The sequence below is a fragment of the Coregonus clupeaformis genome, chromosome 15, assembly GCF_020615455.1.
Source record: "Coregonus clupeaformis isolate EN_2021a chromosome 15, ASM2061545v1, whole genome shotgun sequence".
In the NCBI taxonomy this organism is placed as follows: domain Eukaryota; kingdom Metazoa; phylum Chordata; class Actinopteri; order Salmoniformes; family Salmonidae; genus Coregonus; species Coregonus clupeaformis.
In genome coordinates this window covers 35,554,002-35,579,512 of record NC_059206.1, presented here as the reverse complement: position 1 = coordinate 35,579,512, position 25,511 = coordinate 35,554,002, and the positions used below count along the sequence as shown (strand labels likewise).

At 43.9% G+C, this 25,511-nt stretch overlaps 1 pseudogene; it reads right to left on the bottom strand.

The window, feature by feature from the left end:
- The window catches only part of LOC121583480, an 81,493-nt pseudogene extending 63,978 nt beyond the window's left edge, over positions 1 to 17,515 (bottom strand).
- Positions 17,516 to 25,511: the final 7,996 nt, after the last annotated feature.

The following is a 25,511-nucleotide window of genomic DNA, read 5'->3' as shown; positions in this document are numbered from 1 at the left end:
GGTCAGGGCTCTGTGCAGGCCAGTCAAGTTCTTCCACACCGATCTTGACAAACCATTTCTGTATGGACCTCGCTTTCTGAACGAGGGCATTGTCATGCTGAAACAGCAAAGGGCCTTCCCCAAACTGTTGCCTCAAAATTGGAAGCACAGAACCGTCTAGAATGTAATTGTATGCTGTAGCATTAAGATTTCCCTTCACTGGAACTAAAAGGCCTAGCCCAAACCATGAAAAACAGCCCCAGACCATTATTCCTCCTCCACCAAACTTTACAGTTGGCACCATGCATTGGGGCAGGTAGCGTTCTCCTGGCATCCGCCAAACCCAGATTCGTCCATCGGACTGCCAGATGGTGAAGCGTGATTCATCACTCCAGAGAATGCGTTTCCACTTCTCCAGTCCATTGGCGGTGAGCTCTGCGCCACTCCAGCCCATGCTTGGCATTGCGCATGGTGATCTTAAGCTTGTGTGTGGCTGCTCGGCCATGGAAACCCATTTCGTGAAGCTCCCGATGAACAGTTATTGTACTGACGTTGTTGCAACCGAGGACAGACGATGTTTACGCGATACACTCTTCACCACTCGGTGGTCCCGTTCTGTGAGCTTGTGTGGCCTACCACTCCGCGGCTGAGCCGTTGTTGCTCCTAGACTTTTCGACTTCACAATAACAGCACTTACAGTTGACCAGGGCAGCTCTAGCAGGGCAGAAATTTGATAAACTGAATTGTTGGAAAGGTGGCACCCTATGACGGTGCCACGTTGAAAGTCATTGAGATCTTCAGTAAGGACATTTTACTGCCAATGTTTGTCTATGGAGATTGCATGGCTGTGTGCTCGATTTTATACACCTGTCAGCAACGGTTGTAGCTGAAATAGCTGAATCCACTAATTTGAAGGGGTGTCCACATACTTTTGTATATATAGTGTATGTACAGTGGGGAAAAAAGTATTTAGTCAGCCACCAATTGGGCAAGTTCTCCCACTTAGAAAGATGAGAGAGGCCTGTAATTTTCATCATAGGTACACGTCAACTACGACAGACAAATTGAGAAAAAAAATCCAGAAAATCACATTGTAGGATTTATTATGAATTTATTTGCAAATTATGGTGGAAAATAAGTATTTGGTCACCTACAAACAAGCAAGATTTCTGGCTCTCACAGACCTGTAACTTCTTCTTTAAGAGGCTCCTCTGTCCTCCACTCGTTACCTGTATTAATGGCACCTGTTTGAACTTGTTATCAGTATAAAAGACACCTGTCCACAACCTCAAACAGTCACACTCCAAACTCCACTATGGCCAAGACCAAAGAGCTGTCAAAGGACACCAGAAACAAAATTGTAGACCTGCACCAGGCTGGGAAGACTGAATCTGCAATAGGTAAGCAGCTTGGTTTGAAGAAATCAACTGTGAGAGCAATTATTAGGAAATGGAAGACATACAAGACCACTGATAATCTCCCTCGATCTGGGGCTCCACGCAAGATCTCACCCCGTGGGATCAAAATGATCACAAGAACGGTGAGCAAAAATCCCAGAACCACACGGGGGGACCTAGTGAATGACCTGCAGAGAGCTGGGACCAAAGTAACAAAGCCTACCATCAGTAACACACTACGCCGCCAGGGACTCAAATCCTGCAGTGCCAGACGTGTCCCCCTGCTTAAGCCAGTACATGTCCAGGCCCGTCTGAAGTTTGCTAGAGTGCATTTGGATGATCCAGAAGAGGATTGGGAGAATGTCATATGGTCAGATGAAACCAAAATATAATTGTCGTGTTTGGAGGACAAAGAATGCTGAGTTGCATCCAAAGAACACCATACCTACTGTGAAGCATGGGGGTGGAAACATCATGCTTTGGGGCTGTTTTTCTGCAAAGGGACCAGGACGACTGATCCGTGTAAAGGAAAGAATGAATGGGGCCATGTATCGTGAGATTTTGAGTGAAAACCTCCTTCCATCAGCAAGGGCATTGAAGATGAAACGTGGCTGGGTCTTTCAGCATGACTGATCCCAAACACACCGCCCGGGCAATGAAGGAGTGGCTTCGTAAGAAGCATTTCAAGGTCCTGGAGTGGCCTAGCCAGTCTCCAGATCTCAACCCCATAGAAAATCTTTGGAGGAAGTTGAAAGTCCGTGGTGCCCAGCGACAGCCCCAAAACATCACTGCTCTAGAGGAGATCTGCATGGAGGAATGGGCCAAAATACCAGCAACAGTGTGTGAAAACCTTGTGAAGACTTACAGAAAACGTTTGACCTGTGTCATTGCCAACAAAGGGTATATAACAAAGTATTGAGAAACTTTTGTTATTGACCAAATACTTATTTTCCACCATAATTTGCAAATAAATTCATAAAAAATTCTACAATGTGATTTTCTGGATTTTTTTTCTCATTTTGTCTGTCATAGTTGACGTGTACCTATGATGAAAATTACAGGCCTCTCTCATCTTTGTAAGTGGGAGAACTTGCACAATTGGTGGCTGACTAAATACTTTTTTTCCCCACTGTATATGATAGTGTGTATAGACATTATGGACACGGCCGGCCCACTCAATAGGCAGGATTAGGCGGTGTCCTATGGCAGCAGATTGACGAGGGCGGCATTTTCTGAGCTAAACTGACTAAGATGCACCTCCAACAACAACACATAAAACCTCACATAATTCTGCCCAAAAACAATGACAATTTCTCTCAACCAGTGGCACATGGACTTTTTAGGTGAGCGCTGATGCCGCCCTGTTATAAGCAGTGGCCACTTTGTCAAAGGCAGGGGCGCAAAATATTTTGCTTGTCCATTCCCAGCGCACTTCTCCACGGTGCTGTTGGAGAGAAGCATCGCTGCGGTGCTCCACCAACGTTCCATCAAAAAAATAATCAAACAGAAATCATGTAGCAGATACAGGATATGGTAGAAAGAGTATGTGGCCTTTTGTGTAGCATACAGGCTGCATATAAAATGCATTGAGCCTGACACTTTTTACATCATGCAGGTTTCTCCGATCAAATAGCCTAACCTAAATGGCGCCCAATCAAACATAAAATGCGCTGTCACGATAATAAACATATCCTAAAAACAGGAGAAAAAAAATTTGACAACATGGAACGGACAATCACAACTGTTGTCCAGGAGTTTCACCCCATTGTCATGATCAGTGGTTTCAAGTTTGTATTCGTACATTTTTGACAAGCTGATCATAGCATTTCCTGCTGTGTAAATACATTGCAGATAGGCTCACGATAACTCTTAAACAGTTGGGTAGCTGATATTCAGAGCTTAAATAGCCAAATTGATTAGTCACAGGAATCAGGACTAATAAAGCCAATGAAAAAGCCTGTTTTACAAATGGTGGGTCTACCACATGGATGGGCATTCATAAAATTCCATTGCTGGCCGACATGGTAGCCTACACCCAAGTAAGAATGGGCCGATGCGTTTTGGACGTCTTTTTTTGGTGCAGTCCGGACTGGCCTTGCTTTCCACATCCACTGACATTGGTTTTTGCTCTGGTCCGGACCAAATCTGAACCAATCATAGACGTCTATGTTTGGTTCGAATTTGGTCCAGGACCGAAAATGAACCTGATTTCAACGTCCGTAAAATACATATTTTTCAACGTCTTTGACGCCTTTTCAACATCCTAGAAAATAAGTATTTTAAACATCTGGAAAATACCTATTTTCACCTTTCATTCAGAACCTAAATTGAACCTAACTTCAATGCCTGGAAAATATGTATTTTCAACGTCATTTTGCTTACTGGGACTATTCTAGTTTTGCGGGGCCATTTTTTGGTCTCGCCTAGGGTGGCAAAAAGGCAAGGACCGGCCCTGATTTGGACAGTATATGAATAGAAAACGTGTGTACAGCAGTAGTTATATAGGATGAGCCTTCCCTAGAATACTGTATATACAGTGAGGTAAAAAAGTATTTGATCCCCTGCTGATTTTGTACGTTTTCCCACTGACAAAGACATGATCAGTCTATCATTTTAATGGTAGGTTAATTTGAACAGTGAGAGACAGAATAACAACAAAAACATCCAGAAAAATGCATGTCAAAAATGTTATAAATGGATTTGCATTTTAATGAGGGAAATAAGTATTTGACCCCTCTGCAAAACATGACTTAATACTTGGTGGCAAAACCCTTGTTGGCAATCACAGAGGTCAGACGTTTCTTGTAGTTGGCCACCAGGTTTGCACACATCTCAGGAGGGATTTTGTCCCACTCCTCTTTGCAGATCTTCTCCAAGTCATTAAGCTTTCGAGGCTGACGTTTGGCAACTCGAACCTTCAGCTCCCTCCACAGATTTTCTATGGGATTAAGGTCTGGAGACTGGCTAGGCCACTCCAGGACCTTAATGTGCATCTTCTTGAGCCACTCTTTTGTTGCCTTGGCCGTGTGTTTTGGGTCATTGTCATGCTGGAATACCCATCCACGACCCATTTTCAATGCCCTGGCTGAGGGAAGGAGGTTCTCACCCAAGATTTGACGGTACATGGCCCCGTCCATCGTCCCTTTGATGCGGTGAAGTTGTCCTGTCCCCTTAGCAGAAAAACACCCCCAAAGCATAATGTTTCCACCTCCATGTTTGACGGTGGGGATGGTGTTCTTGGGGTCATAGGCAGCATTCCTCCTCCTCCAAACACGGCGAGTTGAGTTGATGGCAAAGAGCTCCATTTTGGTCTTATCTGACCACAACACTTTCACCCAGTTCTCCTCTGAATCATTCAGATGTTCATTGGCAAACTTCAGACAGCCCTGTATATGTGCTTTCTTAAGCAGGGGGACCTTGCAGGCGCTGCAGGATTTCAGTCCTTCACGGCGTAGTGTGTTACCAATTGTTTTCTTGGTGACTATGGTCCCAGCTGCCTTGAGATCATTGACAAGATCCTCCCGTGTAGTTCTGGGCTGATTCCTCACCGTTCTCATGATCATTACAACTCCACAAGGTGAGATCTTGCATGGAGCCCCAGGCCGAGGGAGATTGACAGTTATTTTGTGTTTCTTCCATTTGCAAATAATCGCACCAACTGTTGTCACCTTCTCACCAAGCTGCTTGGCGATGGTCTTGTAGCCCATTCCAGCCTTGTGTAGGTCTACAATCTTGTCCCTGACATCCTTGGAGAGCTATTTGGTCTTGGCCATGGTGGAGAGTTTGGAATCTGATTGATTGATTGCTTCTGTGGACAGGTGTCTTTTATACAGGTAACAAACTGAGATTAGGAGCACTCCCTTTAAGAGTGTGCTCCTAATCTCAGCTCGTTCCCTGTATAAAAGACACCTGGGAGCCAGAAATCTTTCTGATTGAGAGGGGGTCAAATACTTATTTCCCTCATTAAAATGCAAATCAATTTATAACATTTTTTACATGCGTTCTTCTGGATTTTTTTGTTGTTATTCTGTCTCTCACTGTTCAAATAAACCTACCATGAAAATTATAGACTGATCATGTCTTTGTCAGTGGGCAAACGTACAAAATCAGCAGGGGATCAAATACTTTTTTCCCTCACTGTACATATGAAGTGGGTAAAACCGTAGGTAAACATGATTCAAGTGAACAGTGTTCAATGACTATGTACATACGGCAGCCGTCTCTAAGGTGCAGGGTTGAGTACCGGTTGGTAGCCGACTAGTAACAGTGACTTACAGTTGAAATCGGAAGTTTACATACACCTTAGCCAAATACATTTAAACTCTGTTTTTCACAATTCCTGACATTTAATCCTAGTAAAAATGCCCTGTCTTAGGTCAGTTAGGATCACCACTTTATTTTAAGAATGTGAAATGTCAGAATAATAGTAGAGAGAATTATTTCTTTCAGCTATTATTTCTTTAATCACATTCCCAGTGGGTCAGAAGTTTACATACACTCAATTAGTATTTGGTAGCATTGCCTTTAAATTCTTTAACTTGGGTCAAACATTTCGGGTAACTGAGTCAGGTTTGTAGGCCTCCTTGCTCGCACACACTTTTTCAGTTCTGCCCACAAATTTTCTATAGGATTGAGATCAGGGCTTTGTGATGGCCACTCCAATAACTTGACTTTGTTGTCCTTAAGCCATTTTGCCACAACTTTGGAAGTATGCTTGGGGTCATTGTCCATTTAGAAGACCCATTTGCGACCAAGCTTTAACTTCCTGACTGATGTCCTGAGATGTGTTTTGCTTCCTCATGATGCCATCTATTTTGTGAAGTGCCCCAGTCCCTCCTGCAGCAAAGCACCCCCACAGCATGAGGCTGCCACCCCGTGCTTCACGGTTGGGATGTTGTTCTTCGGCTTGCAAGCTATCCCCTTTTTCCTCCAAACGTAACGATGGTCATTATGGCCATGCTGTTGTTCTAGGGTTGATTTGCACTTTTAGCACCAAGGTACATTCATCTCTAGGAGACAGAACGCGTCTCCTTCCTGAGCGGTATGACGGCTGCGTGGTCCCATGGTGTTTATACTTGCGTACTATTGTTTGTACAGATGAACGTGGTAACTTCAGGCATTTGGAAATTGCTCCCAAAGATGAACCAGACTTGTGGAGGTCTACAATTCTTTTTCTGAGGTCTTGGCTGATTTCTTTTGATTTTCCCATGATGTCAAGCAAAGAGGCATTGAGGTTGAAGGTAGGCCTTGAAATACATCCACAGGTACACCTCCAATTCACTCAAATTATGTTAATTAGCCTATCAGAAGCTTCTAAAGCCATGACATCATTTTCTGGAATTTTCCAAGCTGTTTAAAGGCACAGTCAACTTAGTGTATGTAAACTTCTGACCCACTGGAATTGTGACACAGTGAATTATAAGTGAAATAATCTGTCTGTAAACAATTGTTGGAAAAATTACTTGTGTCATGCACAAAGTAGATGTCCTAACCGACTTGCCAAAACTATAGTTTGTTAACAAGAAATTTGTGGAGTGGTTGAAAAACGATTTTTAATGACTCCAACCTAAGTGTATGTAAACTTCCGGCTTCAACTGTATGTTCAGGGTGGCTGAGGTCCTTGATGATCTTCTTGGCCTTCCTGTGACACCGGGTGCTGTAGATGTCCTGGAGGGCAGGCAGTGTGCTCCCGGTGATACGTTAGGCTGACCACACCACCCTCTGGAGAACCCTGCAGTTGCGGACCGTGCAATCACCGTACCAGGCGGTGATAAAGTCTGACAGAATGCGCTCAATGGTGCATCTGTAGAAGTTTGTGAGGGTCTTAGGGGCCAAGCCAAATTTCGTCAGCCTCCTGAGGTTGAAGAGGCGCTGTTGTACCTTCTTCACCACACTGTCTGTGTGGATGGACCAATTCACGTTGTCAGTGATGTGCACACCAAGGAACTTGAAGCTTTTCACCCTCTCCACTGCGGCCCAGTCAATGTGGATGCGGGCGTGCTCTCTCTGCTGTCTCCTGAAGTCCACTATCAGCGCTTTTGTTTTGTTGACGTTGAGGGAGAGGTTATTTTCCTGGCACCACTCCGCAGGGCCCTCACCTCCTCCCTGTAGGCTGTCTCATCGTTAATGGTAATCAGGCCTACCACTGCAAACTTGATCATTGAGTTGGAGGGCTCGCAGTCATGGGTGAACAAGGAGTACAGGAGGGGGCTGAGCACCCACCCTTGTGGGGCCCCCGTGTTGAGGATCAGCGTAGCAGAGGTGTTGCATACCTTCACCACCTGGGGTTGGCCCATCAGGAAGTCCAGGACCCAGTTGCACATTGTGGGATTCAGACCCAGGGCACGAGTTATTGATTAGCTTGGAGGGCACTATGGTGTTGAAAGCTGAGCTGTAGTTGATGAACAGCATTCTTACATAGGTATTCCTGTTGTCCAGATGGGATAGGGCAGTGTGCAGTGCGATGGCAATTGTGTAATCCTTGGCTCTGTTGGGGCGGTATGCAAATTGTAGTGGGTCTAGAGTGTTGGGTAAGGTGGAGGTGAAATTATCCTTAACTAGCCTCTCAAAGCACTTTATGATGACAGAAGTGAGTGCCACGGGGCGATAGTCATTTAGTTCGGTTACCTTTACTTTCTTGGGTAAGTGGGGACAACAGACTGGAATAGGGAGAGATTGAATATGTCCGTAAACACTCCAGCCAGCTGGTCTGCACATGCACTGAGGACGCGGCTTGGGATGCCGTCTGGACCGGTAGCCTTGCGAGGGTTAAGATGCTTAATGTCTTACTCACGTCGGACATGGAGAACGAGAGCTCACAGTCCTCGTGAGCGGTGGTGTTTTCCTCGAAGCAGGCGAAGAAGGTGTTTAGCTTGTCCGGGAGCAAGGCATCGGTGTCCGCGATGTGGCTGGTTTTCCCTTTATAATCCGTGATTGTCTGGAGTGTCTTGTCTGAGCCATTGAATTGCGACTCCATTTTGTCTCTGTACTGACGTTTTGCCTGTTTGATTGCCTTACAGAGGGCATAGCTGGACTGTTTATACTTGTCCACGTTCCAAGTCACCTTGCCATGGTTAAATGCGGTGGTTCTCGCTTTCAGTTTTGCGCAAATTCTGCCATCTAGCCATGGTTTGGATAAGTTCTAATTGTCACAGTGGGAACAACATCCTCTATGTACTTCCTTATGAACTCAGTCACCGAGTCAGTGTATACATCAATGCTATTCTCAGAGGCAACCCGGAACATATCCCAGTCTACGTGATCAAAACATTCTTGAATCATAGATTCCAATTGGTCAGACCAACGTTGATCAGTTCTTACCACGGATACTTCCTGTTTAAGTTTCTGCCTATTGGAGGGGAGGAGCAGAATGGAGGCGTGATCTGATTTGCTTATGGGAAGGCAGGGGAGACCTTGTAGCCGTCCCGGAAGGGGGGGAGAACAAAAGGACTTGAGTTCCTATACGTTACCACAATCACACAATTAATCATGAAACATACACCTCTGCCTTTCTTTTTCCCGGAGAGTTCTTTCTTCCTGTCCATGCGATGCACGGAGAACCCCTCTGGCTGTATGGACAGGGACAGTATATCTGGAGAGAGACATGATTCCATGAAACAGAGTATGTTATGGTCCTTGATGTCTCTCTGGAAGGAGATCCTCGCCCTGAGCTCGTCTACTTTATTGTCCACAGACTGAACATTAGCGAGTAATATACTCGGAAGCGGTGGATGGTATGCACGCCTCCTGAGTCGGACTGAAAGCCCACTCCGAAATCCTTTTCTCCGTTGACGGCTTCTTGTGGCAGGCCATGGGATCAGTGGAATTGCCTCGGAAGGTACGAACAAAGGATCCTATAGACAAAACAAGATGTTCTGTTGAAGATGTAGTAGACAAGGCCTTAAGACAAGTACCTGGCACCGACGAGGATGGCGGCCTCGTGACTAGCTCTTGGGAAACTTTGCGGTATTTTGTTTCTTTATATATTATATTTTACATTATTAGCTCAGAAAGTGTTTTGTATCATTACATACAGCCGGGAAAAACTATTGGATATCAGAGCGGCGGTAACTCACCAGCATTACGACCAGGAATACGACTTTCCCGAAGCATATCCTTTGTTTGCTCTCCCCATGGCAATGGAACTGATTCCAGCGGCTGACCCAAAACATCGCCGGCGGAGGAGAGGCACTCGGAGCGGCCTGCTGGTTCGACTTTGGAGGTGCACACACCACCCACCGCTTCCAAGTATACTACTCGCTAATGTTCAGTCTCTGGTTAACAAGCTCAACGAGCTCTGGGCAAGGATTTCTTTCCAGAGAGACACCAAGGCCTGTAAAATACTTTGGCTCTCTGGGGACATTCTGTCAAAATCGGTCAAAAATATCTCTCCGGGAAGCAGAAGGGCAGAGGTGTGTGTTTCATGATTAACGACTCATGGTGTAATTGTAGTAACATACAGGAACTCAAGTCCTTCTGTTCACCCGACCTAGAATACCTCACCATCAAATGCCGACCGTATTATCTCCCAAGAGAATTTTCTTTGGTTATAGTCATGGCCGTGTATATCCCCCCTCAAGCCGATACCACGACATCCCTCAAAGAACTTCACTGGACTTTATGTAAACTGCAAACCACATATCCTGAGGCTGCATTTATTGTAGCCAGGGATTTTAACAAAGCAAATTTGAGGACTAGGCTGCCGAAGTTCTATCAACATATCGACTGTTTTACTCGCACTGCTAAAATCCTCGACCATTGCTATTAGAACTTCTGGGATGGTTATAAGGCCCTCCCCCGCCCTCCTTTCGGCAAATCTGACCACGACTCCATTTTGCTCCTCCCTTCCTATAGGCAGAAACTCAAACAGGAAGTACCCGTGCTAAGGACTATACCACGCTGGTCTGATCAATCGGAATCCACACTTCAAGATTGTTTTGATCACGTGGACTGGGATATGTTCCGGGTAGCTTGCGAAAATAATTTAGACGAATACACTGAAACGGTGACTGAGTTTATCAGGAAGTGTATAGGTGATGTTGTGCCAACTGTGACTATTAAACCTACTCTAACCAGAAACCGTGGATAGATGGCAGCATTCGCGCAAAACTGAAAGCGCAAACCACCGCATTTAACCATGGCAAGGTGACTAGGAATATGGCAGAATACAAACAGTGTAGCTACTCACTCCGCAAGGCAATTAAACTGGCAAAACATCAGTATAGAGACAAAGTGGAGTCGCAATTCAACGGCTCAGACACGAGACGAATGTGGCAGGGTCTCCAGACAATCACGGACTACAAAAGGAAAACCAGCCACATCGCCGACACCGATGTTTCGCTTCCAGACAAGCTAAACACCTTCTTCGCCCGCTTTGAAGATAACACAGTTCCACCGACGAGGCCCACTACCAAGGACTGTGGCCTCTCCTTCTCTGTGGCCGATGTTAGTAAGATATTTAAGCATGTACACCACTGCAAGGCTGCCGGCCCAGACGGTATCCCTAGCCGCGTCCTCAGAGCATGCGCAGACCAGCTGGCTGGTGTGTTTACGGACGTATTCAATCTCTCCCTTTCCCAGTCTTCTGTTCCCACATGCTTCAAGATGGCCACCATTGTTCCTGTACCCAAGAAAGCAAAGGTAACTGAACTAAATGACTATCGCCCCGTAGCCCTCACCTCTGTCATCATGAAGTGCTTTGAGAGACTAGTCAAGTATCATATCACCTCTGCCTTACCTGTCACCCTAGACCCACTTCAATTTGCTTACCGCACCAATAGATCCACAGACGATGCAACCACCATCACACTGCACACTACCCTATCCCTTCTGGACAAGAGGAATACCTATGTAAGAATTCTGTTCATTGACTATAGCTCAGCATAGTACCATAGTACCCTCCAAGCTCATCATTAAGCTTGAGGCCCTTGGTCTAAACCCCGCCCTGTGCAACTTGGTCCTGGTCTTCCTGACGGGCCGCCCCAGGTGGTGAAGGTAGGAAACAACATCTCCACTTCGCTGATCCTCAACACTGGGGCCCCACAAGGGTGTGTGCTCAGCCCCCTCCTGTACTCCCTGTTCACCCATGACTGCGTGGCCAAGCACACCTCCAACTCAATCATCAAGTTTGCAGACGATACAACAGTAGTAGGCTTGATTACCAACAATGATGAGACAGCCTACAGGGAGGAGGTGAGGGCTCTGGGAGTGTGGTGCCAGGAAAATAACCTCTCACTCAACGTCAACAAAATAAAGGAGATGATCGTGGACTTCAGGGAACAGCAGAGGGTGCACCCCCCTATCCACATCGTCGGGACCGCAATGGAGAAGGTGGAAAGCTTCAAGTTCCTTGGCGTACACATCACTGACAAACTGAAACTTACTTAACTTTTTTTTGTAACTGCATTGTTGGTTAAGGGCTTGTAAGTAAGCATTTCACTGTAAGGTCTACACCTGTTGTATTCGGCACATGTGGCAAATACAATTTGATTTGATTTGATTTGTACTGTGTTGTGGTGTCAACAAATTACATACACTATATACACAAAAGTATGTGGACACCCCTTCAAATTAGTGGATTCGGCTATTTCAGCCACACCAGTTGCTGACAGGTGTATAAAATCGAGCACACAGCCATGCGATCTCCATAGACAAACATTGGCAGTAGAATGGCCTTACTGAAGAGCTCAGTGACTTTCAACGTAGCACCGTCATAGGATGCCACCTTTCCAACAAGTCAAATTTCTGCCCTGCTAGAGCTGCCCCGGTCAACTCTAAGTGCTGTTATTGTGAAGTGGAAAGGTCTGCCTCTGGAAGCAACGTCAGCACAAGAACTGTTGGTCGGAACCTTCATGAAATGGGTTTCCATGGTCGAGCAGCCGCACACAAGCCTATGATCACCATGCGCAATGCCAAGAGAAGGCTGGAGTGGAGTAAAGCTTGCCGCCATTGGACTCTGCAGCAGTGGAAATGCATGCTCTGGAGTGATGAATCACGCTTCACCATCTGGCAGTCCGACGGATGAATCTGGGTTTGGCAGATGCCAGGAGAACGCTACCTGCCTCAATGCATAGTGCCAACTGTAAAGTTTGGTGAAGGAGGAATAATGTTCTGAGGCTGTTTTTCATGGTTCGGGCTAGGCCCCTTTGTTCCAGTGAAGGGAACTCTTAATGCTACAGTATACAATTAAATTATAGATGATTCTGTGCTTCCAATTTTGTGGCAACAGTTTGGGGAAGGCCCTTTCCTGTTTCAGCATGACAATACCCCGGTGCACAAAGCGAGGTCCATACAGAAATTGTTTTTCGAGATTGGTGTGGAAGAACTTGACTGGCCTGCACAGAGCCCTGACCTCAACCCCATCGAACACCTTTGGGATGAATTGAAACGCTGACTGCAAGACAGGCCTAATCGCCCAACATCAGTGCCCGACCTCACTAACGCTCTTGGCTGAATGGAAGCAAGTCCCCGCAGCAATGTTCCAACATCTAGTGGAAAGCCTGCCCAGAAGAATGGAGGTTGTTATAGCAGCAAAGGGGGGACAAACTCCATATTAATGCCCATGATTTTAGAATGAGATGTTCGATAAGCAGACGTCCACATAATTTTGGTCATGTAGTGTATCTGCTTACACTGGACATCTTCATATGTTCATAGGCTTCATAGGCTCTCGGAACGTTCAGACAGAAACTGCATTGGCCCAACTCTCTATATATATGACTCTGAGGTAGACTGACAAAAATAGGTATATGGAGAGGAGGCGTTAATAACCCATGACCCCTTTACATCTCCACATGACCAGCATTAAACACGAGCAGTTACTCCTTAAAGGAGAATAATATTAGTAGAAAACGTTGTTAAGTTAAAGCAAATAGAAAATAAATGCAGAGGCATTTAGATAAAACTGCCTATCTACATGATATGCTGACTCATGTATAACTATTTCAAACACAGTAGACTCTTCGCTCCAGGCATAACTACAAAACCAGCTTCACACATACTTTCATTCAGTCACATATCAGCGACATGTGACTTGCGTCTGTCGATCACAACCGTCTGATTTTCTCCTCAGACTGGACAATTATTTGTGAATGGTTATTTGTGGAGGGAATGAGCTATGAAAAGAATGAGTTGATAGAGGTTTAGAATCTTAATTTGACCAGTTTTGACAGCAGGAAAATAATCCTGTAGCAACAGGCAATGTGAATTATTGTGTGGATTATAATTAATGGACATTTTTGTAGGGGTTTATACATTTTTTGTTAGGGCAAATCAAGTCTGACATTTTTAAGTGGAAATTAACAACTTTAGAAGCCTTTTTAAACATTGAATACACTATACGTTTGCATTTCCTGCTGAGATCCTACATCTGTACATGCAGGCTTTAGTTTGTCAATGGGACCAGGTGGCCAGTCAATACAGATCTTCACTAAGCCTCTGGTCCATTCTCCCGGGATGTATTGGAAAGAGAGAGACACATGCACAATAGCTTTCATAGCATGGAAATAATCAGCTCCACGCTATCCAGATAGGAAAACACATAACAAGGATTTAACATCTGACACACATTTGTATTAGTGACTTTTATCAAACATGACAGAGATTCTCATTGTTGGTCCGAGAATGTGTGTGCTCGACTCCAACCAATCACATTTTGTTGTCATGATGTCATATTATTATTGTGAATCCTTGTACTGATAAACCAAACATCAGCAGGACTGGCCAGTGTACGGACATTAATTGCAGCCAGATAAACGAGAACACAAGAAAGTGCCAAAACTTTCAGGAGATAAAGGTTCTCAAAGTTGCCATATTTTGCATAACCCTCCCTACCATGAGACATCCATGTCTCACTCGAAAAGATGCATGGTTGAGTTTGATATAATTTAAAAGCTGACAAACAGGGTTGTCAAACTATTTTATAATTTCTTGAAAAATGTTTTCTTTATGCCATTTAACAAACATAAATTATCTAAAAACTGTAACCTCCGATTGTTTCCATATTTGCATATGTTGTAGTTTAGACCCTACTTTACATAATCTGAGGTTTTTGTGTTGTACCTGCCATCGGCTGAGACACATACATGCTCTTGAATACAGGGTGGGTGTAATTTCAATCACAGAAATAGAATTCATAGAATGGACCTATCCCTTCAGACAACTCCAATTTGGCTGGTACACCATTGATATTTTAACTGAATTGAAATTGTATCTTCTAATTACTACCACAAAGATGGCTGCCTGTCCACACAGTGTTGAATGTCAATTTAAATTGTCGTGTCTATTTTATTATATATGTTTCTATGATTTCAATAGGTTTCCTATGGAGGATTCACAGTATAATTTAAAACTACAGATATTCCCATTCAAGTCAACATTCTCTAATGTGTGAACCTCAAACTATCTTTGTGGTACCATTTGAAAGTAGACATTTCTATTTTAGTCCCAAAAACCTCAGATATTGTAAAATAGGGTCTACGCTACAACATTTGCGAATATGAAAGAAATCGTAGTTTACAAATTTTTTTGATAATTTATGTTTTTTTTCAAGGAATTATGTAATAGTTTGACAACTACTGTATGTTTGTAAGCTTTAAATGATATCAATCTGAACCATTTATCTTTTCCAGTGATGAAGACATGGATGTCTCATGGTATGGTGTGGTATGCAAAATAGGTCAACTTTGAGCACCTTTATCTCTTAAATGTTTTGGCATTCAGGTCTACAATGGCAAATACTGTATGTATGGAAGGTTTTGTTCAAATCAAAAGGGGTGCTGTCAAAAAGTGATTGAATTCGAATGGATTTACCCCATAAATAGATTGCGTTCAGTACATGTAATGTCCCAGTAGTTGCTATCCGATATCATTGATACAATCCTATTTCCTGATGTCCAATCCTATCCCAAGGGAGTTTTAATTCACACTGCAGTCTGTTCATGTGTAATAGGTTTAGATATTTTCCAGGAAAGGCTTCTTTTTTCCCTAACACTCATCTATCTATGCTCAGTACTGTCCAGGAATGTTTTATTGATAGTGTTGTCTTGTTGGCTGAGTCTCAAAAAGAATAGATAGATACTGGTGTGATCACAACATGACATACAGACTATAGCGATAACACAATTACCCAGGATTATGTTTTAGTCATGTATTGCTCAGCGTGCAGTTGCACAAGCTACTTATCCAATGTTTTCCCATTTCCAATCAAAGATAATCCTGGCCTTGGGAAGACAGGAAATGAGATGGAGCATTTTCGGAAATTCACTGGATCCGGATTTCTAGTGTTAATCCCTTATGTGTACCCTATTCCCAAACATCTACATCCTGATCTACAAACACTCCCTGTACTTCTAGGCAAAATGAGTCGGGTGATCTTTAAACACGTATTGCCTAAAAGCCTTTGGACAAATATTGAACTTGTAACAGCTGTGTGTAATTCTGGGTTGCTACCATAACATCATCAATCTTACTAAAGGCTGATCTAGCTCAGTTGGTAGAGCATGGCGCTTGCAACGCCAGGGTTGTGGGTTCGTTTCCCACGGGGGGCCAGTATGAAAAAATGTATGCACTCACTAACTGTAAGTCGCTCTGGATAAGAGCGTTTTCTAAATGACTAAAATGTCAAATGTAAATCTAGGACCAGATTATACATTTGAGACATTTTCATAATCAAAGTCAAAGGATAAGAAACCTTATCACAGTTTAAGAGAACACCCAGTCCAAGAATATGGCCTATATAGTTTTTAAGATGAGAGAGAGAGTGAGATTTAGGAAATAATGTAATTCAGATTCCAACTCATGTAGTTTACAACCCACATCAGCCCCTTCTAAACTCTTGAAGACTCTGTTGAACCATATGCCTTGCGTGTGGCCCGGGAGACAACAGGTCTGATTTTCATACTGATGGACTTAAGAGAGTAATAATAACCTTTCCAATGTATCCAGATAAGACAGGCCCCCAGTGTCCAGTCTAGAGCGTGAAGTCATAAGCTCTGCTGGCCGGCTACTGCGTAGCAAACCTAGCGGTACCAAAAGCCCTGGTCTGCCCTAGAAAGCCTATGTAAATTACGATCACCAGAACGGCCAAACCCCAAAAATGTAGACGTCCGTTTGGGCTCTAAAATTTCTTTATTATGATCAATTTCGATCCCCATGGATCATTATTTTAAAGTTCGCTACAAATCGAGATTTTTAATCAAATAGTGATCCATTCTAACAACTACATTTGTCGTCACACAGGACCACGTGCTGACACAAACCAATTACGGGCCGGAAAGCAACGATGAAGCTCGCACCCTCATGTCATAGACATTAAGGCTCTCTCATGCAGGATGAAAACAACTACATCGACCATGATCCTTTTCTAGTCAAGGTTACTTTCACCATGATCCTTAGCAATTTTTTGGTGCCATTTAGCCCAATTCAGCAATATGGAGCGCTTCAAATTCAAATACTTCTGGCTTCATGTGCCATCGGGAGTTTTCCCTAGGAATACATGGATGATGTCAGCGCTATCACTGTCTACTGGTTTTAATTTCTATGGATAACACTGATACCATAGTATGTGTTATGTCCACTACCCATACATACACCCCATTGGGATTTGTAGTCTGGTATTCATTAAACCAGAACCCCCCCCCCTATATATTTTCTTGCACAGTTCCCACAATAATTGTCCTGATCTTTGTCGAAGGTTGAGAATTTATGTCTATTTTGATGGGCCATCAACGTGTCTCCTCTCCTCCATTGGTGAAACCGCTGATGTGTAGTGTGTACCCAAAGGACTCTGGGCCAATGGAGAAAGATGAGTACTTGGCATGGACCTGGGAAACAGCAAAGTCTTCCATGTCCACCGTCAGTTCATACCTCTTCCTCAGGTTGAGATGGAAGCTGTTGTCCAGTCCCAGCCAGTACTCTCTTTCTGCATTCCCAAACCCTCTCTTGTAGTGACTCCAGGGTCTGTAGAAGTTCACTGTGGTGTCCATCCTCTGGAACACGGTCCACTTCCCCCCATCAGTGATCATGTCACAGTACACCTGCACAGCTGAAGTCGGTCCGATGGGGTAGATGGTGTAGACGCCACTGGGTTGCAGGCACGTGCACAAATAGGGCTCTTTTGTTTTGTATACATTTTTTGTCATTGTTGTTCGGAACCCACTGCCCGCAAGTCATTGTCAAGTTCACCACCCCCAACCTGTCCGTATTATTTGCACCCAGGTTGTGCCCGTTGATCTGCTCTGTAAAGTGCTCGCCTGCACCTGGTTGTGACTTCTGCCCAGTCTGTCCTGTATGGAGATTGCGAACGCCCGGTATCCAAACATGCATGGGTTGAGAGATGCAGTCGCCGGTTGAGTGTGTGAAGATAGCTAGCTATCTAGTTTAAATTTCAACAATACTGCCACAGCAGCATAACTTTTGATTAACACTTGATAACACTTGATTTAGCCTACATCATCATCAATATTCAGTCTGGTTGGCTGATATGCGCAGCAGAGAGAGGCAGAAAGACAGAGGTAAATCACACTCAGTGAAAGAAATGGAGCTAGCTAACTAGCATATTTACATAAATCATCAACATCAATGATCAGCTGATAGCACATCCTCTTTAGGAGGCACTGTAACTAGCCAGCTAACCTAAAAATATTTCAAGGGGGAGAGGTGCCCTTTAAAATAAAAAATATTGCACCTGCCCCCTGAAAGGTCTGTGCACGGCCATGCTGGGTTGGCCTAGGAGGTCACATGTGTCTGGATGTGTAACTGCAGCTGTCCTTTGCAGCTGTTTAAATGATTGTTACAGTAAAAAAAAGAAAAAAGGGGAAAAGGATCCGGATACGTATGAAACATAATCAAGGGGCCTCTCTCTCATTTCCTCTGGGGGGATATGATCCACTGCCCTTCCTCCTCCCACTCATAAACCACCCACTCCCACCGCCCCGACTACTTCTAGCACCCACTCCCTTCCTCCTGAACCTGTGGAATTATCTGGTGACATCATCATCATCCACGGGTTCCCGGGGAATGTGAGAATAGGATGAAGGGGATGGGAGGGAGGGGGGGGGAGAGGGGAAGGAAGGAAGCTGGCAGTATGGTGAATTATTTATTTTACAACAAATACACTATCTTTGTGTTGCCTCTGTTATGACAGTAAGAGACAGAGAGACATACTGTAGCACTAATTCTCAGGGACTGTTGACTGTTATCCTATTAATTGCTGTCCTGTAGGCTACTTCTAGTGTCTTGCTGTTACAAAATTAAATGTTTCATCATCACTCTGATCACTAAAACAAATGTTTTGCTTCCCAACACAAAACTATATCAAAAGTCAGACTATACATGCATTAACTCAACATGATGTTATATGTCTTCAAATACAGTACTTCAAATATCGGTTTTCCTCTAATCTATACTTTGCTGTGCTTTTTGTGTGTTTTTTTCTCTACGATTTATTCACTTAGCTTAAAAAAAGGAAAAGCTTTCAAAACTACGACATCTTCAAAAATGTATTCTTAGAGAAGAACTAGCCATTTTCAATGTTTGTAGAGTGGAACAGGGAGAAGAAATGAGCAAAGGCAGATGATTTCAAGACACTGCCAAAGACAGAAACAGTGACATGCAGTAACTTGAAGGACACTTTTCAATTGGACGGAAAGTTATTGACAAGGGCATAATTTAGGCCATTTTAATAAGGACCAGAACGAGAACTGGCATGTCTTCAGAGAAAATAGAGCTCTGAAAAGCAACAGAGCTGCCATCATTTATTCTGAGTCCCTCACTGATATGGCCCAGAAATGACGGATAACTTATCTCCTTGAAGCCCACATTATTAAACTTCCCCGAACCCAACGAAGGTGAGCAACAGGCCTTGTGGAGGCACACTGTCTGCATTGAATCTGCACGGAAGAGAATTTCAATGATAGAGAATGAAGCGAGACAAAGAGGAGAAAGGAGGGGTGTGTGCACACTTGCACAGATACACATGATCATTATTTTCTGCAAAAGGCACAGTATGAAACTAAAAACAAAAATGTGTTGCATGGATGAACAAGACTTTCATCAATAGAGAAACAGAGAAGAGTTTGACATGTGACAGGAAGGCAAAAGTTTGTCTCCTCAGCCTCCACTCGTGTTGATCATAGCAGATGTATCTGCTCTGACTTTCTCATCTCACTCGGAGTTGTCAGAGCCTACTTATCCACAGTGTCCTGATGCTCACGTTTCCTCTGGCCTCTGGCCTCCAGGGCTCAGCGACAGTCCTCTGAGGAGCCCATCACAGCCTTCAACACCTGATTAAGACACCTCCGCTCCCCACAAGGACCTGACAGCACCCTGTTGATCAGACAAGGCGTGACATACAGGGCGACTTTGTTCCTAGAACACACACACACACACGCACAGGCAAACACACACACAGAGGATTAATTAAATACCAGAGAATGCAGTCACGGTGTGATGGTGTGATGGTTCAGGACAGGTTGAGTGTGTTGTGGTGTCACATGGAAAAGACCAGGAGGAAATTGAAAATGAAACCTGTTCTTTATGAAACTGTAAATTGCAAACGGAAGACACTGGTCAATTTTAGGTAAAGCAAGTGTCTACATGCAGAGTGCTCATATGCCAGATAATTGAAGTGTCAGGCAACTGTCTTAGGGTTCCAAGAATTATAGAAATGCATTACAAGCTACGTGTTGTAAAATTATAGTGTGTGATTTATCAGTATGTGAAAGTAAAGATGATGTATGTTCTTACTCTTTCAAATTCCTCTGTATGGTCTGACACATTGACAAAATGTACAGGTAGTTCAGCGATTAAACAAAATACATCCAATGCCTGCGATCTGGTTGCATCTCACTGAAGAACAGTGGAAAGTGAGAAACACTGAAATGTAATTCACACCCTTCATCCATAGAAAATTAAAGTCCTGTAAATCAGCCGACTGAGCTCTTTTTCAGCACGTTTCGCATGGATAGCATTATTTTCCTTTGTTAGCTTTCACCTTGGGGGTTGGAGAGGTATTTTTAGATGGCCATTTGGGAAAACAAGGCCTGGCTGGAAGGTAGCTTGGATAGCCCTACAAAAAGGTTTAGATGGCTGACATTTAGGAAAGAGCTGAGGGGAATGGCCCTGCTTCAGCTATCTGACTCCATCCTGGCTGATTATAGAGCCATAGTGCTAGATGGGAGCTTCACTGAAGTCCATTTATTTTGTGGTATTTTGAGAGAATCTAGCAAAGTGCACAGACAGCTGGTTTAGAGTGCATTATGTGGTTTAAACAACTGAGGTAATGGCAGCTGATTACCGCTATCTGTGTGTTATTTAGTGGCTGAAAGGTTTCTGAGCAAAAAGTTTGTTCATAGTTTGAGGAATGTGCCCAGAGAGAAAATGAAAATCTAGACTGTATTACCACAATAGTTTAAAAATAAACAAACTGATTTTTCTAAAGTTTTTGAATGTGTGTATTCATTATGTGTGTGGTTTCTAACACTTGAAGAGTTTTGTGTATTGAATTACCTAATATTTTTTAGATAAAACCTCCGACTGATATGGATGAAATCCATACCCATCTGTCACAACACCTAATACTAATGTGCACGCGGCCACAACTTCCTCATTTCCACTAATCTCTCAAAGATGTGTACATTTTATTCTATTGGCTATTGGAGCAATTCTTAGCAGAGGGGCCTCCATTTCAAATTAAACGGACAAAGCTGAATTTTGAGCCAAATGCAGACTCCAGTAATTAAAGATATCATAACATAACTCATCCATTTTGCACCTCCAAAAATATGCCCAACTTTTTCTGTTTGAAAGTGTATTCCAATCTCCATAGCAATGATAACTCTCCATATGTTTTGGCTTGGATGCTAAGAAAACAGACAACCTACTCGTAATCCCTGGTGGTGGTTAATATGTAGCCGTAAATTCACAGACAATGATTGTCCCCCTCTTACTAAGACTAGGGAATGGGGGCGGATGAGGTCATAGGAAGTCTCTGGTCTAATTGGGATAGCAGTGAGGGAATAGGCTATTCTACTACTGCTGACATGGTTCTGTTTCATCCTGGCCTTGAACACACAACCACAGTATGAAACAGTAACTTTGAGGTTCAATTGAAAAGGGAGAGAGGTTTTCATCATATCCACCCCGCCCATGGAGGGGTGGATGATGTCAGGTTGGGTTTCTGTGGTATTGTTTAAAATGCTCACCACCAGGGTCAATAAACGGGATTGGGAGGCAGACAAAACAATTCATTCCAAAACAGGAAGACTGGGACTAACAGGAAATGCCATTTTTTTCATGTGTGATTTTTTGGACTGTTGAGTTATCAAGGGCTAAAATGACCTTATTTGGTGGTTACAGTACCACCAGTGGTAGAGGAGCTGTATCTTCCGCATTGTGTCCACAGTGTGATATCAGGGAGTTACCGTAAGGATCCGAGCAAATTCTTTACTTGAATGCAGGCCCTGCATGTAATAGTTCATACATGAAAAACTAAGTACATGATACATGCAACTGCATAAAAGTACAGCATGGTTTAACCTTGATCCTAGAGATCCTCTGTAGCTCAATTGGTAGAGCATGGTGCTTGCAACGGCAGGTTAGTGGGCTCGATTCCCGGGACCACCTGTATGTAAAATGTATGCACACATACCTGTCGCTTTGGATAAAAGAGTCTGCTAAATGGCATATGTTATTATATTAGAACAACCACTGTTTCTGAAATGGGGCACTACATCAAAGCTTGGCAGGCTGTCTCTTTTGAATAGATCTGAGCATTGGAGAGGATTTTATTTGAACTGCTAGCCATCTGATCTGAAAAGACCCATCCAGCAGCACAGTGAGGGAGCCATATCTGGTCTATTCAGGAGACCCTAAATGGTCTTTCCCATTGTCACAAAGAAGATAAAATATAAAATTATTCTTGACCATTACCCCATAAATTGTCATTGATTTAGCTGTTGGTCTCTCCACTAAGCTTTTCAGGCAGTTTACAATGTTCTGAAAAATGTGGCTGTGAAGCAGACAGTGGGAGAGATGCTCTTTTCTGACAGTAAGTTGAACCTAAATGTCTTCTTGGAAACAGGGACGTGTGTAGCTAGAGGACCACCGTAGCCACTATAGCCTTTCTAGATGTACTGTATAAACACATTGGTGAATGATTTTTGACATCAAATCAAATTTTATTGGCCACATGCGCCGAATACAACAGGTGCAGACATTACAGTGAAATGCTTACTTACAGCCCTTAACCAACAGTGCATTTATTTTTAATAAAAAAGTAAAATAAAACAACAACAAAAAAAGTGTTGAGAAAAAAAGAGCAGAAGTAAAATAAAATAACAGTAGGGAGGCTATATATACAGGGGGGTACCGGTGCAGAGTCAATGTGCGGGGGCACCGGCTAGTTGAGGTAGTTGAAGTAATATGTACATGTGGGTAGGGTTAAAGTGACTATGCATAAATAATTAACAGAGTAGCAGCAGCGTAAAAAGATGGGGTGGGGGGGGCAGTGCAAATAGTCCGGGTAGACATGATTAGCTGTTGAGAAGTCTTTTGGACCTAGACTTGGCACTCCGGTACCGCTTGCCGTGCGGTAGCAGAGAGAACAGTCTATGACTAGGGTGGCTGGAGTCTTTGACAATTTTGAGGGCCTTCCTCTGACACCGCCTGGTATAGAGGTCCTGGATGGCAGGAAGCTTGGCCCCAGTGATGTACTGGGCTGTACGCACTACCCTCTGTAGTGACTTGCGGTCGGAGGCCAAGCAGTTGCCATACCAGGCGGTGATGCAACCAGTCAGGATGCTCTCGATGGTGCAGCTGTATAATTTTTTGAGGATCTGAGGACCCATGCCGAATCTTTTCAGTCTCCTGAGGGGGAATAGGCTTTGTCGTGCCCTCTTCACGACTGTCTTGGTGTGTTTGGACCATGATAGTTCGTTGGTGATGTGGACACCAAGGAACTTGAAGCTCTCAACCTGTTCCACTACAGCCCCGTCGATGAGAATGGGGGCATGCTCAGTCCTCTTTTTTTTCCTGTAGTCCACAATCGTCTCCTTTGTCTTGGGCACGTTGAGGGAGAGGTTGTTATCCTGGCACCACACGGCCAGGTCTCTGACCTCCTCCCTATAGGCTGTCTCATCGTTGTCGGTGATTAGGCCTACCACTGTTGTGTCGTCGGCAAACTTAATGATGGTGTTGGAGTCGTGCCTGGCCATGCAGTCATGGGTGAACAGGGGGTACAGGAGGGGACTGAGCACGCACCCCTGAGGGGCCCCCGTGTTGAGGATCAGTGTGGCAGATGTGTTGTTACCTACCCTTACCACCTGGTGGCGGCCCGTCAGGAAGTCCAGGATCCAGTTGCAGAGGGAGGTGTTTAGTCCCAGGATCCTTAGCTTAGTGATGAGCTTTGGAGTGGGTCTAGGGTTTCTGGGATAATGGTGTTGATGTGAGCCATGACCAGCCTTTCAAAGCACTTCATGGCTACAGACGTCAGTGCTACGGGTCGGTAGTCATTTAGGCAGGTTATCTTAGTGTCCTTGGGCACGGGGACTATGGTGGTCTGCTTGAAACATGTTGGTATTACAGACTCAGTCAGGGACATGTTGAAAATGTCAGTGAAGACACTTGCCAGTTGGTCAGAACATGCTCGGAGTACACGTCCTGGTAATCCGTCTGGCCCTGCAGCCTTGTGAATGTTGACCTGCTTGAAAGTCTTACTCACATCGGCTATGGAGAGCGTGATCACATAGTCATCCGGAACAGCTGGTGCTCTCATGCATGCTTCAGTGATGCTTGCCTCGAAGCGAGCATAGAAGTGGTTTAGCTCGTCTGGTAGGCTTGTGTCACTGGGAAGCTCGCGGCTGTGCTTCCCTTTGTAGTCTGTAATAGTTTTCAAGCCCTGCCACATCCGACGAGCGTCAGAGCCGGTGTAGTACGATTCAATCTTAGTCCTGTATTGACTCTTTGCCTGTTTGATGGTTCGTCGGAGGGCATAGCGGGATTTCTTATAAGTGTCCGGGTTACTTCAGGTCCTGTCTGTCCATAACAAAGTGCATTAAAAACCAAACCTTGGCACATCAATCATTCAATATTCAAGGGATAACCATAGAGAATGATAGAGGACTCTAGTGCCCAAAAGCCTGTTTTAGCATGGGCAGCGCCATTGAGGACTTTTACAATTTTTAAGTAGTCAACTTGGTTGGACTTTCTATAGGTTAAGGAAGAATCACATAATTCCATTCAGGTCATCAGAAGGGATCAGCCAATGAATTATACTTTTGAGCAAACATTCCATAACTACAAGTGGCAGTAAATTACAAACCTAGGCTTTATACCTGTTCGAACAACACACACCAGGTGGAAGTATGCACCCTTTCAGTTTGTTTACCAAGTCATAAACGCAGTAGAAGAATAAAAATATAGATGGCCTCAATGGCGCTGCCCATGCGATTACAGACGACATAATGGGACAGATAAAAATAAAAGTCATCTATCATTATCGGCTGACAGCCGAATCAGCTCATTCATAGTTTCCAGCTTTCCATTCACAATTAACATATAGGAATTACGTCATTTTAATGGGGTGTTTTACACAAACCATGGTGGTAAACACGCCCTCTGTGGCCCTGGGGTGACATGGCAGTAACAGTGGAGGAAGAGGACACCACCCTTTGTCTGTCTGGCTGTCCCTGCTCTCCCTCACACTGTCTGAGTTTAGGCGTCAGGGAGGTCATAAGACAGTAGTGGGAGGACAACAATCATAAATGTGACATAATATAGACCCAGTAAACTTGATGTTGTGCAGTGTTAGGATGTTGATTTTAGGTTGCGGTTGTACTTTGGTGGTAACAGAATTACTATATAACTGTGACACGATACTACATGTCTAATTCTAGACCATTCATGACTGCAATTAACTCTAGAAAGTGCAGTACTGTCATAAAAAATATGTTGTATCACTGTGGGAATACTATATTTACATTTAGCCTCAATATCCTGTGTTTGTCCTAAACGTTTACAAAGACATAAAAAAGGGAGGACAGTAACACTGGCAACGACCATGTCATTCTCTTTTCGTTCTGTTGCATTATCTTTTTTTATTTATATATATATATATATATATATATATATATATATATA